Source organism: Sciurus vulgaris (assembly GCF_902686455.1).
Source record: "Sciurus vulgaris genome assembly, chromosome: 4".
In the NCBI taxonomy this organism is placed as follows: domain Eukaryota; kingdom Metazoa; phylum Chordata; class Mammalia; order Rodentia; family Sciuridae; genus Sciurus; species Sciurus vulgaris.
In genome coordinates, this window is record NC_136464.1 from 92,111,696 (window position 1) to 92,125,539 (window position 13,844).

Here is a 13,844-nt window from a genome sequence, read left to right on the forward strand (position 1 = left end):
TTGTCCCACAATTCATAAGGAACAGAGCTGAAGCTGGAACCCTGGTCAGTTTGATTCTGAAATCTCTGGCTCCCTTTTCTCCTTTCTAAATATAGAGAGATTTTAAAGGAGGAAAGGGGAGTTTGTACCAAAGCAAGAGACAAACTGATTCATGAAAGTGGCAGGGCACAATTGGAGATGAACATCTCATCCACTCATGGAGCTCAGAACCCAAGTGAGCACCTGAAGGAACTGCCATGTGCCTCAACCCAGAGTGAAAGTATTCCTGAAGCCCCAGGGCCTCTGTTGGTCAGGGAGAGAATGGCAGCATGCCAAAAGTCCATTGCCCAGTAGTCCCCACACGCTGGCTTAGAGTCCCAGTACACTAGCGGGGAGTGTCCACCAGGGGGCGCCAAAGAAAGCACAGCCTTCTCCAGTCCCTGGTTCTTCCCCATCAGTCTCTAATGTAATAACGTCCTTAGAAAGAGGTGTCTCCCTCCCAGCACTTTGGATCCTGGAAGGCCTCCTGCACATGGTAGAGTCAAAGAGTACAGCTGCCAGGGGGAGAAACACAGGAATAAAGGGTAATGAGAGCACCACTATCTGTGTCTTCAAAGTTCCCAACTGTTCTTCCTTCCTTCCTCATGCTACCTCCAGTCTGTACCTTCAACTCTGGCATCTCCTCCAGGTGATCACATACACTCCCCAGGGCAGCTGGGGTGGCCCTGACCATCGGGGACCAAAGAGCCTCAGGAAGTCCTGACACACCTTAAGGGATGGCAATTCTGGGAGGGGAGGCAGATTATATTGCAAGGTCAACAAAATGCTGTGAATTTAGTTCCCAGGCAGCTCTGAAGACAACATGGGAAAAGTTGCAACCCCACTTACCCAGAGAAATGCAATGTAGCCTGTCTTCCCAAACAGAGGTGGAAAACTAATGAACAAAACAATGTTAGTCTCCGAGGGAGGTAAGAATGGAGGAGGAGGTTTGTCTTGTTTCCTGCAATCTCAGCAAACAGCTACTATCCCCTAATGACCAGGCACTTCAGGTGTACTCCTTACCTCTTCTTTTGGCAGTCAGAGTTCCAGGTACCCGGACATCCAGGTCTCAGGCAAGGAGACTGAAGCACTTCTGGGACCCAGGTCCACAGCAGGGCAGGATGGCTCCCCCTACCGGGTTGTACAGCTCTGAGCCTCAGGCTCTAGGAAGCCCACCTGAAGCCCAGCCCCAGTGCAGGAGGGGCAAAGGCGAGCAGCAAACTCTGCTTCTAAGAGACTCAATGCCCGCATGGTCCGCCCCGCCCTGCTGCGCTGCGGTCCCTGTACCCACAGGATACGTGGCCCTGGGGCTCATAGTACACCTTCTCCAGGGGCCAAAGCGCTGTCCAAGTGCGGAGCTTAACCTCCTTGCCTCCAGCTTAGCCACAGCCCGCCGGCACTGCAGCGGCCGGACCGCGCTGCCACCGCCGCCGCCGCCAGCGCCCGCCCACGTGAACTCTCAGCGGTCTCCCGGAGCCGCACCCACAGCGAACCTCAAGCTCCAGGACTGCAGCCCTGCACGCCAAACGGTGCTGGCAGGACCCACCCAGCCCTTCATGCCAACAGACTGGAACTGCATGGCTTCTAGCACACGTACTCCTTCTCCTTGTGAACCTTGATTTCCCCATCCATGAAATGGGCATAAGAAGATGTGCCTTTCATAAACTCGTTCCGAAATTTTAGCCGCAGACTTCCTAGAGCCTGAATCTCTTGCTTGGACATAATCCCTGTGCTTGTGTCATCATGGAGGAGAAGATAAACAAGAGACAAGTACACAAATAAGTTATTCCAGGGAGTGGGATGCTGTAGGGAAATGGGTCCACTTTAAACACAAGGACCAGGCGGAGAGCACAGATTTTGCCCTTTGTGGTCGGCCAGAGGCATGGAGCCCACTGAAGCCCATGGGAGGGCAGTGTGGCTGCACAATGTCAGTCAGCAGGCAAGGAGACGAACTTCCAGAGCAGCAAGTAGAACAACCAGGGGCCTTGTAGATCCTGGAAAGGACTCCAAGGTTGTGGGAGTGAGGATTAAATGAGAATGCCTCCTTTTCTCCTTTGGAACCAGGTGACAGAACTCAAATGAAATAGAACAGCATTACTTACAAAGGCTGCTCCTATTTTGAATACACTAACACTGTTTCCTCCCAAGACACACATTTAACAATCACGTGGGTGCTCAGAGGACCTTGTGAGGGTAAGATCTACTTCCAGTGCATCTCCTGAATACTGGACGTGTACAACTCCCCATAAAACCTTCTATGGCTGCCCCTGGAGTTGTGGGTGGTGGCACCATTGCTGTCTCTGTCCCAGGAGCTCAGCCCAGATCCACACACAGTGCAGCTTCTGACAAAGGTAGGGAGGAATACATTTAACAGACGATGCCTGTAATTGTGACTTACAGAAGTGTAAACTGAGAATATATCCTGTCCAATAACCACTGGACTCCAAGAACACCTGTCCTCTGTGCAGGCATTAACTGACACTGTCACCACCTCCTTGTGGGGTGGCTGTGAATGGCCTGGGCTGCCTATTGCCTCTGAGGCTTTGCTGGTGAACCATTGAAGGCAGGCTGCCACATGGACACTCTGAGAATAATTGCCTGAGTTTCAGGGGGGTCAGAGAACTGCTGAGGAGGTGAGAGGTCGGAGAAAACAGCAAAGGGCTCCAGCACCAGGAAGAAGCAGAGCTGGCATTTGACCCCAAATTGAAGCTCCTTCTCCAGAATCATACTGCCCCTGAGGGGTATGCATCTCCTGGTTGCAGACATTCTTGGTGAAACCAGCATGCCTCATGTTGGCTGCTAGACCCTCTGTCTCAGCTGAGAAAGGAAACAGCACCCTCTAGTGGTATCAGAGCCTGGCAACCAGTCTTCTAAAGCCCCTGAAGCTCTCCAAGAAAGCAGAGACAAGGAGTGAGAAACAGAGAGCCAGCCTTCTTCACTCTTTGGTGTTCAGGGCTAGAAACCCAGTCTATGGAGCTCTGTGGGCCAGAATGCATTTCACAGTCACTGGGGAAGGGGCTGGGTAGGATTTTCCTTTTGCCATAAAAATTTCTGGCTTCTTTGACTTTCTGGAAATTGAGATTGACCCTCCTTAACAACTTGGTGATGGTCCTCCCTTCCCATCCCTCAGGACTTTTCCAACTGAGTCACTTTGGAGCATTAATATCTCAGCTATGTGTGACCCTCTGCTGCTAGTGAAGAATTTTCATGATCCATGACCTCTCTTTGACCTCTCCATCTAGCAAGGTCTGTGTTCAGTAGGAGAGGGGTAGGCCCTGAGTACTCTCCTTGCTAGAAGTGTCTTAGGATTTGGAGTCAGGCCTGCTCCCTCTGAGAGCAAATATGGGGCATCTTCACAAGCTGGGACTCGAAATCATCTCACTGAACCTCAAATTTCGATTTATAAACTGGAGCTAATACTTAAATCCACTGTGGGGTTGGTTGTTAGGAGAAATGAAATGAGAAATCTCTCTTAGCACAGTCACTGTCAGAGTTGTGTCTGAGTCCCCTCCTTGGGCTACCACTCCCCTTCCTACCGTGTTCTAATGTACAATCTCCATTATTTCTAGTTTGAACCTTCTCCAGTGCACATTATAACCCATGCCTCTCACCTGGATTAGTTCCACAAGGTCGTAAGAGGCCCTGTGAGTTCAGCCATGGTGAGCTAAAATCAGTTTGAGCCTATTTTTCCTTAATCTGTTCTGCTGTTCTATTGCTGCCTTCCCCAGAGACGTTCTGTACTTAAACTCCTCATGCTTAGGGATATCACTGAGTGGCAAGTGTCCAGGTTTGCAGATGTGGCTCACTAAGCTCATTTTCCAGATGGGGAACTTCTGTTCATTCTTGGAGACCTAGCTCTCTGTGAAATGTCTCTTCACCCCCACTCCCTGCTTATTCTTTTTTAAATTAGTTCATTATAGGGTATATATAATATTGGGGTTCACTTTGACATAACTGTATGTACATGGATATAATTTGCTTCAATTCATTCCCAGTACTTTCCCTTTCTCTTCCCTCCTCCCTTCTTCCATTCCCTTTTCTTCTCTTCTGATCTTCTGTTTATTAATATATTTTTTCTTTAGTGTGTTACTGATATACATAAAAGTGAAAGTCAGCATATATGTATATTGATATATGTACACAGGAACGTTTAGACCAGATTTATTCCATCACTTCTCCCTCTTCCCTCCCCCTCAATCCCTTCCCTCTATTCTACTGATCTCTCTTCTGTTTTCATGGGATTTCCCTCCCTACCTGCCTGCCTGCCTGCCTTCCTTTCCTTCCTTTGGCCTAACTTCACATATGAGAGAAAATATTTGACACTGAACTCTTGGGGTCTGGCTTATTTCATTCATATGATGTTTTCCAGTTCCATCCATTTACAAGAAAATATCATAGTTTCATTCTTCTTTATGGTTGAGTAAAACTCCATTGTGTATACAGACCACATTTTCTTTATCCATTCATCTGTTGATGGGCACTAGGGCTGATTATATGCTTTGGCTATTGTTATTGTGCTGCTATAAACATTGATATTGTTGTATCACCATAGTATGCTAATTTTAGATCTTTTAGATACATACTGGGGAGTGGGATAGCTGGGTCATATGATGGTTACAGTCCTAGTTTTTTGAGGTATCTCTATACTGCCTTCCAGAGTGATTTATTAATTTACAATCCCTCCAACAATATATGAGTGTACCTTTCCCCCCACATTCTCAACAGTATTTATTATTTGTATTCTTGATGTTCACAGTTCTGACTGGAGTGGTTTTGATTTGCATTTCCCTGATTGCTGTAGATGATGAACATTTTTGTGTGTGTGTGTGTTTATTAGCCATTTGTATTTCTTTTTTTGAGAAGTGTCTCTTTATATCTTTGGCCCATTTATTAATTGGGTTATTTGGGGTGGCATTAAGTTTTTTGAATTCTTTATACATTCTGGATATTAATTCCCTGCTGGAGGAGCAATTGGCAAAGATCTCCAATTCTAGTTTCATAGAATGAATTTGGAAATGTTCCCTCCTTATTTTGTGGATCACTTTGAAGAGTATTGACCCTAGTTCTTCTTTAAAGGTCTTGTAGATGGGCTGGGCTTGTAGCTCAGTGGTAAAGCGCTCACCTAGCATGCGTGAAGCACTGGGTTCAATCCTCAGTACAGGTTCAATCTTCAGCACCACTTAAAAATAAATAAAATAAAGGTATTGTGTCCATCTACAATTAAAAACATCATCAGGTAGAGTTTGGCTTAGAATCCATCTGATCCTGGATTTTATTTTTTGTAAGCCTTTTAAAAGCTGCTTTAATTTCATTGCTTGATAGTGGTCTGCTGAAGTTTTTTTTTTTTCCCCTCATAATTCAATGTGAGTAGGTCATAAGTTTATAGGAATCTGTCAACATCTTTGAGATTTTCTAGTTTATCAGAGTATAAATTTTCAAAATAGTGTCTAATGATTCTCTGGGTTTCCTTTTTGTCTGAAGTGATATCTCCTTTTCATCTCTAGGTTCTTCTCTTTTTCTTTTGATTACTTTGGCTAAGGGTTTATCAATCTTGTTTATCTTTCTGAAGAACAAACACGTTGTTTCATTGATCCTTTGTACTTTTTTATTCTCACTTTCATTAATTTCAGTGATGATTTTAATTACTTCCTGTCGCCTACTTATTTTGGTACTAGTTTCTTCTTCTTTTCCAAGGACCTTGAGTTGTAGCATTGGATAATTTATTTGATATTTATTTATTTATTGGTGCTGGGAATTGAACCCAGGGCCTTGTGCTTGCAAGATAAGCACTCTGCCTACTGAACTACATTCCCTACCCTCTATTTATTTTAATGTAGGAACTCGGTGCTATAAACTTTCTTCTTTGAACTGAATTCATATTGTCCCAGAGATTTTGATATATTGTATCTCTATCCTCATTTGTTTCTAAGAATTTTTTTAAATTTCTCCCCTGATTTCTTCTGTGATTCATTCCCCACTTAAAAATGATTTAATCTCATTACTGGAATTTTTTTTTAATCTTGTCATTTATTTCTAATTTTATTTCATTGTGATCTGATATAATGCATGAAATTTTATCCATTTTTTATATTTGTTAAAATTGTCTTTGTGTCCTAATATATCATCTATTATAGAGAATATGTGCTGCTGAGAAGAGAGTAAATTCAGTTGTCAGTTGATGAAATGTTCTATAGATATCTGTTAGGTCAATTTGATTAATAATATTTTTCATTTCTGAAGAGTCTTTACTTAGTTATGTCTGGATGATCTATTTAACCATGAGAGATGTGTATTCAAATCATTCAGTATTATTGTAATGTGGTCTATTTTATTCTTTCTCTTGAGAAGGGTTTATTTTATGTACATAGATGCACCATTATTTGAGGCATAAGTATTTATATCTTGCTGTTGGATTATTCCCTTAACCAGTATGGAAGTGATCTTTGTCTCTTCTGATTAATTTTGGCCTGAATATACTTTGTCTGATATGAGAGCAGCTACCCTGCTTTCTTTGTTTTTATTTGCATGGTGTATCTTTTTCCATCCTTTCACCTTAAGTCTGTGAATGTCTTTGTCTACAAGGTGAGTCTCTTATAAACAACATACAATTGAGTCCTGTTTTTCAATCAATTTGCCAATCTGTGTTTTTTGATTGAAGTATATACATCATTTAATTCAATATTGCTACAGGGTGATGATCTTTACTTTCTGTCATTTTTTTTATTTCTAAAGTTTAAATCAACTTGACTCTCTAATTGAATAAATTCTAGTGAAATTCATCCCTATGCTGATTTTTATTTTTATTTTTCATTTCTTCTGCATGAAATATTTCATTGTGTATGTTTTGTAATGCAGACTTAGTGGTTATACATTCTTTTAGTTTCTTTTTTTCATGGAAGGTTTTCATTTCATATTCAATTCTGAAGGATAATTTTGCTGGATATAGCAATCTTGTTGCCACCTTTTTTTCCTGGATTTGGTATATATTATTCCAAGCCCTTCTGGATTTAGGGCATGGGTCAAGATATCAGTCGAAATATGAATTGTTTTTCCTATAAATTTGACTTGTCATTTTTCTCCTACAGCTTCTAAAATTTTATCCTTATTCTGTATATTAGGCATTTTCATTATAGTGTCTTTGGGTTTTATTGCCTATTTGGAGTTTTATATGCATCTGGTATTTGGATTTCTGTCTTATTCCTAAGATTTAGAAAGTTTTAAAATATTTCATTGAAAAGATTGTGCATTCCTATTCCTATAGTTTGCATTTCAGGGTCTTCTTCAACCTCGGTTATTTTAAATTTTGTCTCTTAATGTTATCCCAGATTTCTTGAATATTCTGACATGGTCTCAACACTTTTTCTGTATTACTGACTTTATTTTCAACTCTGTATAATTTGTCTTCAAGCCCTGAAAATCTATCTCCAAAGTGGTCAGAGGTATTGGTGATGCTTTCCATTGAATTCTTTGTTTGATTTATTGAGTTTTTATTTCCAGGTTTTCTATTTAGTTCTTTTTCAGAATCTCTCTCTTTGCTGAAAAGAAGTGAAACTTCCTGCATTTTATCTTTAAGTTCATTTCTTACATCTTTTAGTTCAATGAACATTTCAATATGAACTTTTAAAATTCTTCTCCAATAGTTCTTCCACTGTGGTGTCCATGGAGTCAATTGTTGATGTGTTGTGGGTTCTTTGGGGTGATATATTCCCTTGCTTTCTCAAACTGCTTACATCCCACATATAGGGATGATTATCACTTTTTATTTTATGCAAAGGATTATTTAGTAAGCTTCTTTCTCTTGAGAGCCTTGAGCTGGACAAATATTCAGGCATTGCCTCAATGTATGTCCTCTGCTGTCCCCATTTTAACACTATTTAAAGAGAAGACACTGAACCCTATTTTCTGTAACCACTTCAAAGCAAAGTCACATACTATTTAACCTGAGGAAAACCCCAAAATTCTTTGATACTGTTCTTCACAGTTCTTTTATTCCAGGCATAAACATGTAGTAAAATTCTGAAATAGATTGAAAAATCAGTTATTAAGTATAGTAAAATTGTTATTGCATTACACAGAGGTTGAAAAGAGAGGAGAGAAAGATTGAGCCAAAGAAGAGAGAAAAAGAAAGATATAAAATAATAATACATATCAAGGCAGAAAGAAGATAGATGAGAGGGGGATTTGAGGCAGTATCTGATAACATAAGAGGGAAAAGAGGGGTTAAGAGGAGCAATATAAGCCTGAGCTAGGAAAACTGAACGATTCTAATCCATGTTTTTTTTTTTTTTTTTAGAAGAAATACAATCAAATGGTTTGAGGGCACAATATCAAATATCAAATACTTGATAGCAACTATTAAATAAAAATGAAGTTGACATTAGGGCTATTTGTAGTAAACCATGCCAATGTGAAGAATATTCTTTTTGCATCTTTATTATGGTTTTGATCTGAGGTTTCCTCCCAAAACTCACGTGTGAAACAATGCAAGGAGGTTTAGAGGAGAAATGACTGGGTTTGAGAGCCTTAAATCAATCAATGAATTAATCCCTGAGATTAATTAATCCCTTGGGTCAACTGAGTGATAACTGAAGGCAGGCAGGATGTGGCTGGTGGGCATTGGAAGTGTTTGGGGCATATATATTTTGCATCTGGAGAGAGCAGTCTCTCTTTCTCTCTCTCTCTCTCTCCCTTTTTTCTCTCTCTCTCTCTCTCTCTGTCCTTGCTGATCATCATATGAACTGCTTCCCTCCCCATATCTTCTGCTATGATGTTCTGCCTCACTGTGAGCCCCAAGGAATAGACTATGAACTGAGACCTCTGAAACCGTGAGCCCCCTAATAAACTTTTCCTCCTCTGAAATTGTGTTTGCCAAGTCTTTTAGTCACAGCAGCAAAAAAGTTGATTGAAACAGTCTTTATTTGGATTTCATCAGGATTTGGGACTTTAAGAAGGTGTCTATCTCTCTTTGACTTTGGATCCCCCAAGAAGTGTTGGGGCATGGAGACACTCCCCTAGTTGCTATGGACCTTCCACCAGCTGGTTCTTAGTTGTCAGCCCAAGGGCCTGAGGTTGAATGCTTGGAGGTGCAGTGCTGTGTCTGTTGGATATTTCTGTTGTGTGCAGGACCTCAGGATTGGATGTTGTCATTCTGACTGCTGCAAGTCACTACACACCTGCTTCCCTTCACGAAGTCCTCTTCAAAGTAGCAGAAAGCCTGGTTGCTGTCTGCAAGCAAAGGGTTTGCAGCTGTGGGTTCTCTGTGGGTGCTCTGTGGTACAGAAGCATCACTCTGACCAACACTGATCACTGGAGCACTAGCCCTATAACTGTGAAAGAGACTCAGTTGATTCACCTGAGTTCTAGCTCCCACTGCCAATTGTGAACCATGGGCACTGCTCCCCTCCACTGTTGGGGAATAAAAGAGCTGTACTACCCATGTAGAAACTCGTACTGGGTGCAGCCACGAATCATGGGTGCTATCCCCCTCTCTTGCCTGGAACAGAGACTACTTTCCTGTGCAGTTCTGAGCTCTCACTTCTTATCACCATGAATTGTGCAGGTTCACTCCTTCTCTACCCAGGCTCCCACAAAGGCTGTGGAGAGTGCTGGGTTCAGCTGGTTCTTTGAAGGGTGGGTGTGCTCCACTCAACTCTTCTTATTCACTATGAGGTGAAGGGGGTTTCAGAAGCTTTCAACTACTTGCAATCCCTCTACAAATCCCTTTTACAGGGAATATTGTGACATCCCACTGCAGGGGTATCCCTCTGGTTATATTTTTTGCTACCTAAAGATGGGGAGAAGCTATGTTGATTTAATTTCTTCTAGGGTGGCTGGCCAACTGTGGGCTTCATAAAATGGTTACCATATCTGGCATGGCTTTCTGTCCACAAGTTGGGTTAAATGGCTTGATGTTTTTCAGTGACCCCACTGCTACTCTGGTGTTCAAATTTGTTCTGTTCTTCTTTCCAGTTGTGTTAAAGGAGTGAGCCTATGTGCTTTTTCTCTCCCTCTTTCTTTCTCAGCTCCTCCCACCTCCCATTACCTTAGTTCAGGTATCAGGTTGAGGAACTCTGTCCTTATTTTCTTCTCTGGTACCTGAACTTCAAGTCTCTCCAGGTCTCAGACTGTGTAACATTGGGTCTAAGAGCACTTACTCTGTTCTCCACCTCTCCAGTTGGCTGTTCTATCACTGCCTCATTTCTGGGCTGTGAGGGAGGGTAGGGTTGGGCATTCTGCCTACCTCTGCTCCACTGCCCCTTCTCCCTTATTCTAAAGCAAAGTTGCCAAGTCTGGCCCATGTGCATAAAGCTCCCATACATACAGCAGCTGTTCTGCATTATCCTGGAAAATATAACACAGGAAACCAACTATCCAGTGAAAATAGCTTATTTTCCTATTCTTATGAAGAGAGAAGCAAATTTCCTCCACATTTAGAAAATCAGTAGCACAAAGGAGATAGATCAAGAGGAATAAACAAAATAACCAACCTCAAAACGAAACTGAAATAACTCAGGGAATAGAAAAGAACTTGAAGTGAGCAAATTTACTGTTATAATCCCTAGATTAGAGAAGTTACCACATCCATACAACAAAAACAAACTGCCATGAAGCAGTGTTCAAATTTGGTCTGCTCTTCTTTCCAGCTGTGTCCCATCTGGGGAAGGGTCCCCAGACTCTGAGGGATCGCTTGCTCTTTGTTCCACCTTGCTCTCTGCTGAGGTCATAATGAGACTGGGCAGTAAAATAAACCTACTTTGGCCACAAGAAAGATACGACATGCCACTTGGGCAGAACAAAATCACATAAAGCTGGAAGATATCAGCGCAAAAATAAGAGACACAGATGTTTCAAGTGATCCATCATCCAATGAATAGATGTACAGGAAGGAGACAGAGACAATGAAAGGTAGCATTATTAGTCACAGTCCACACAGATAATAGAATTCAGCCTTGTGTAGTTCAAAGAAGAGACTTTAATGTAAAGGTAGCTTATAGAGGTGTGGGCAGGGTAAAGGAATAGAACAAGAAATAGTGAAGCACCTAGACGCTAGCTAAAGCAAGAAGTAGTTATCTCCTTACAGTTAAGGAATACAAGGAGAAAACCAAGTTACTGGAGCCAGAGGACTATGACAGATGGGGTGACCAGGGGAGCTGTGGTGTGGAGGCATCCCACTGTCATCAGATTCGGTTTGGAAAAAAGGACACGTGGGAAAGAAATGCACCTACAACCCTCTCCTTCCACTTTCAGTCTCCTATGGGTCTCTTCCATTGACCAAACCCAAGTGGAATCCCACTGCAAGGTCAGAGTAAGGACATAGGACTGACCTTCTAAGAGTTTTTCTCTGTAGAGATTCTGGCAAGCAGGACCATCAAAGGCACACCTGCTGTGGGAGGGGTCCCCAGGCTCTGAGGGATCACTTGCTCTTTGTTCCACCTTGCTCTCTGCTGAGGTCATAAGGAGGTTGGGCAGTAAAATAAATCTACTCTGGCCACAGGAAAGATAAGACATGCCACTTGGGCAGCAAACACCTTCCTTGCCTCCCACCAGCAAGGGAGCCATGAAGTCTCCCTGGGAGCAGAGAAGAACACAGAACAATGGTGGAGGACAGATCTGGGTAGAATTCAAACTAAGCATGGTGTTCTCCCTTTATTCGTGGAGAATATATTCCAATCTCTCCAGTGGATGACTGAAATAGCAGCTGAAACTAGCAGAGCAGACATTCACAGGGGTGGGCAGTAACCTCCTCATCCTAGACGTGTCTGAGGCAAGACACTGAGGATGGTGCCTCTGACATGGATATCAGGGCCAACAGGGGAAAGAGAGTATCCATTCAGGGAGGCAGGGACTTGGTGGTCCAGCACAGCCTCTTATACCCCAAGTACTCTGAAGAGATGGTGCACGTGACAGAGGGAACAACGAAGAGTGAGAGTCAGAGCCCAAGCAAGGAGGTGCTGGAATGGGATCAGGAGGTCCTGCTATGGAGATTCAGTACATGCAGGGGGATCAACTGAACAAAGTAGATATATTAAGGCAACCCCCCAAGCAGCTGGCCCTGCCCCATCCCAAACACACACCACTTCTTCATCTCTCCAGGGTAAACCTGGACCTCCTGGAACCTTTGTCCTGAAGTATTCTCACCAATGATTTCTTTATTCTCCACTCCATTATTCCATCCCTATGGACTAATCCATGACCTTGAATCTGACCAGTACAGAGCACAGGACTTTTTTCTCCTTAAAGAAGAGTAGAAAATGAAAAGGAAAAATGCACACTTTCCCCAAAGAGGCCTATATCCTCTGCTTTCTTTTAACAACTCAGCCCAGGGTGAATCATTTGCCTCTCTGTTGAGGATACCAGAGGAAAAATACCAAAGTAGCCCAGCCAGCATTCTTTATAGAGACTCTCCTAATCCTTGTCCCTGCCCTTTAGAACCACAGAGATTCATTCGAACAGTTCATTCGATTAAAACTTTAAACACATACCTGTGTTGGATACTGAATACAAGTACAGACTGGAGTGTAAGCAATATAGATAACAGATTTCAGTCTATTCCATTTATTCCCTTCTCACTGTATGCTTAGCTGTGTTACCCTACCAAATTTGTAGGATATAATGATGTATTGCTCAGCTATTGTGAAGTAGCAAATAACAAAATCTCCATGACATAAACACATAGCTGCTTGTAAGGCAGAGGTTAGCTCACCTGGGCTAGCACAATGGGGCCGCTCTGCTTCAAGCTGTAAATCCAACTGAACTTGGCTTCTCACTGAAATTCGGCTTTCTCTATCCATGTTCACTCTGGAGCCCAGGCTACAGATGTAATTCAAAAGAAGTATTACCCACCCAGATGGCAGAAGTGCAAGAAGATAAGCCCAGGCATGCGAGGTCATTTCTAGACCTACTTGAGACATATCTGCTAATATCCATTGGTCAAAGCAAGCTGCAAGGCTGAGAACAAGGTCAATGGGCAAGGCACTGCACCCAACCTTCCCAAGGACAAAGCATGTCACAGAGCCACATCCAACGTTAATCAAACCAGGCTCTATACTCTTCTGATGACGTTGGTGGTGGGAGAGTGCAACATGTTTGAACAATGACATATCACAGGTAATAATATAATTTCAGAAATATTGAAAGAATAACATTCAGTTCTGTCCTATTAAATTCAGCATCCTTCATTGTCAGGTCCAACTCGTTTTTCCAGAGATAATTTTAAATCTTTCCAGAAAAGATACCTCAATTCTACCATATAGTGAAAATAAAGAAATAAAATCTCAAAATTTCTCTTGCCCTATTGCATTTTCAGTGTGGATGGATAATGGCTCCTCTACTTTCCTAGATCTGTTGACTAGAGACACACAAAAGAATATGGTAATAGTAATCCTATACATGATTAATATATGTATACCATGATTAATATGAATCTTACATGAGAAAATTCCTAGATCCAAATGAGACTAAAACAAGGTTATAATCAATAACTAATCCCACTTTTAGAAAGGTTGTATTTCTCATGTCATACATTTTCTTTCTTGAAATGGAGGGTTTATTGTTATCATTTCCATTCTCAACATGTTTACTTTCCTCATTCCCTTCTCACAAGGATGAAACTGTATGGCATCATAGTGTGATAGGGGCCCACTTCATGCTTTGAGTACGAACCTTACTGATTCTCCACTGGCTACTGGTAGTTCTTTTTAAAACTGTCAAGTCTCTCTCTTTCTCTCTCTCTCTCTCCTCCTCCTCCTCCTTCTCTCTTCTGTTTCCTTTCCTTCTCTTCCCCTTCTCCCTTTCCCTAACTTTGGGGAAAGCAATATTAACTTTTC

At 42.2% G+C, this 13,844-nt stretch overlaps 1 protein-coding gene across 5 annotated transcripts in view; it reads right to left on the bottom strand.

The window, feature by feature from the left end:
- LOC306658813 (neuropeptide Y receptor type 4-2-like) overlaps positions 1–12,844 on the bottom strand; it is a 28,372-nt gene extending 15,528 nt beyond the window's left edge. Inside the window, exons 1-2 of one of the 5 annotated variants that reach the window (XM_079136113.1) lie at positions 1,341–1,392; positions 1,042–1,149 (exon numbers count right to left, since the gene is read on the bottom strand). The gene's annotated coding sequence lies outside the window, so the exon portion shown is untranslated. The other 4 variants (XM_079136112.1, XM_079136114.1, XM_079136116.1 and 1 more) reach the window with 4 other exon arrangements.
- Positions 12,845–13,844: the final 1,000 nt, after the last annotated feature.